This window comes from Arachis ipaensis, chromosome B9 (assembly GCF_059453495.1).
Source record: "Arachis ipaensis isolate K30076 ecotype BB chromosome B9, ASM5945349v1, whole genome shotgun sequence".
Taxonomy (NCBI): Eukaryota; Viridiplantae; Streptophyta; class Magnoliopsida; order Fabales; family Fabaceae; genus Arachis; species Arachis ipaensis.
Genome location: NC_142444.1, coordinates 12,586,957 through 12,589,644, shown reverse-complemented (window position 1 = coordinate 12,589,644; position 2,688 = coordinate 12,586,957). Strand labels below are relative to the sequence as shown.

General features: G+C 37.9%; 1 non-coding gene across 1 annotated transcript; it reads left to right on the top strand.

Annotated features, from left to right (window-relative positions):
* The first annotated feature begins 1,385 nt into the window (after window positions 1-1,385).
* LOC148543767 (small nucleolar RNA R71) lies at window positions 1,386-1,493 on the top strand. Its single transcript, XR_015900959.1, has one exon. It is a non-coding gene; the product is annotated as a small nucleolar RNA R71 (small nucleolar RNA).
* Window positions 1,494-2,688: the final 1,195 nt, after the last annotated feature.

Here is a 2,688-nt window from a genome sequence, read left to right as displayed (position 1 = left end):
TCATCCTCATCCTTCCCAGTGTCTAGGATTATGAAATCAGCAGGGATGTAAAGGCCTTCAACCTTTACTAACACGTCTTCTACTAGTCCATAAGCCTGTTTTCTTGAGTTGTCTGCCATCTCTAATGAGATTCTGGCAGCTTGCACCTCAAAGATTCCCAGTTTCTCCATTACAGAGAGGGGCATGAGGTTTATCCCTGACCCAAGGTCACATAGAGCCTTCTCAAAGGTCATGGTGCCTATGGTACAAGGTATTAAGAACTTTCCAGGATCCTATTTTTTATGAGGCAATCTCAGTTGATCCATATCACTCAGTTCATTGGTGAGCAAGGGAGGTTCATCTTCCCAAGTCTCATTACCAAATAATTTGGCATTTAGCTTCATGGTTGCACCAAGGTACTTGGCAACTTGCTCTTCAGTAACATCCTCATTCTCTTCAGAAGAAGAATATTCATCAGAGCTCATGAATGGCATAAGGAGGTTTAATGGAATCTCTATGGTCTCCAGATGAGCCTCAGAGTCCTTTGGTTCCTCAGACGGAAACTCCTTATTGATCTCTGGACGTCCCAGGAGGTCTTCCTCACTGAGGTTCTCGTCCTCTCCCTCCCTTGTAGGTTCGGCCATGATGATCAATTCAATGGCCTTGCACTCTCCTTTTGGATTTTCTTCTGTATTGCTTGGGAGAGTACTAGGAGGGGTTTCAGTGATCCTTTTACTCAGGTGGCCCACTTGTGCTTCCAAATTTCTAATGGAGGACCTTGTTTCATTCATGAAACTTAGAGTGGCCTTAGATAGATCAGAGACTATGTTTGCCAAGCTAGATGGGGTCTACTCAGAACTCTCTGTCTTTTGCTGAGTGGATGATGGAAAAGGCTTGCTATTGCTAAACCTGTTTCTTCCACCATTGTTAAAGCCTTGTTGAGGCTTTTATTGATCCTTCCATGAGAAATTTGGATGATTTCTCCATGAGGGATTATAGGTGTTTCCATAGGGTTCACCCATGTAATTCACCTCTGCTATTGCAGGGTTCTCAGGATCATAAGCTTCTTCTTCAGAAGATGCCTCTTTAGTACTGTTGGATGATTCCTTCAATCCATTCAGACTCTGAGAAATCATATTGACTTGCTGAGTCAATATTTTGTTCTGAGCCAATATGGCATTCAGAGTATCAATTTCAAGAACTCCCTTCTTCTGAGGCGTCCCATTACTCACAGGATTTCTCTTAGAAGTGTACATGAACTGGTTATTAGCAACCACGTCAATGAGTTCTTGAGCTTCTGCAGGCGTTTTCTTTAGGTGAATAGATCCACCTGCAGAAGTATCCAACGACATCTTAGCTAATTCAGATAGATCATCATAGAATATATCCAGGATGGTCCATTCTGAAAGCATGTCAGAAGGACACTTTTTGGTCAGTTGCTTATATCTCTCCCAAGCTTCATAGAGGGATTCACCTTCTTTCTGTCTGAAGGTTTGAACATCCACTCTAAGCTTGCTAAGCTTTTGAGGAGGAAAGAACTTGGCTAAGAAAGCCGTGACCAGCTTATCCCAAGAGTTCAGGCTATCTTTAGGTTGAGAGTCCAACCACACTCTAGCTCTGTCTCTTACAACAAACGGGAAAAGCATAAGCCTGTAGACCTCGGGACCAACCCCATTGGTCTTAACAGTATCACAGATCTGCAAGAATTCAGTTAAGAACTGAAAAGGATCTTCGGATGAAAGTCCATAAAACTTGCAGTTCTGTTGCATCAGAGAAACTAATTGAGGTTTAAGCTCAAAATTGTTTGCTCCAATGGCAGGGATTGAGATGCTTCTTCCATGTAGATTGGAATTAGGTGCAGTAAAGTCACCAAGCATCTTCCTTGCATTATTATTATTTTCGGCTGCCATCTCCTCTTCCTTTTCGAAAATTTCTGTAAGGTTGTCTGGATTGTTGTATTTTAGCTTCTCTTAGTTTCCTCTTCAGAGTCCTTTCAGGTTCTGGATCAGCTTCAACAAGAATGTTCTTGTCCTTGCTCCTGCTCATATGAAAAAGAAGGGAACAGAAAATAATAATAGGGATCCTTTTTACCACAGTATAGAGGTTCCCTTGTGTGAGTAGAAGAAAAGAAGAAAAAGAATGAAGAAGAGAAGAATTCGAACTCAGAGGAGAAGAAGGGGTTCGAATTTTTGGGTGAGGAGAAGTGTTGGTAGATGAATAAATAAATAGAAGGAGATGAGAGATAAGAAAGGAATTTGAAAATTAAATAAAATAAAATAAAAATATTTTAAATTTAAATTTAAAATTCAAAAATTAATAATTAAAATTAAAATTAAAATTAAAACAATTAGTTAATTAAAATGAAATTTTGAAAAAGAGGGAAGAAATTTTCGAAAATTAAAGGTAGAGAGTTAGTTGGGCAGTTTTGAAAAAGATATGATTGAAATAAAAAGATATGAAAGATTAAATTTTGAAAAGATAGGAAGTTAGAAAAGAAGTTAGAAAAGATTTTGAAATTAATTTTGAAAAAGATATGATTGAAACTTAATTTGAAAAAGATTTGAAAATCAAATTTGAAAAGATTTGATTTTGAAAATTAAAGTTGATTACTTGACTAACAAGAAACTAAAAAGATATGATTCTAGAGTTTAAAGATTGAACCTTTCTTATAACCAAGAGTTGAATCATATATGAATCTAAGCCAACCTA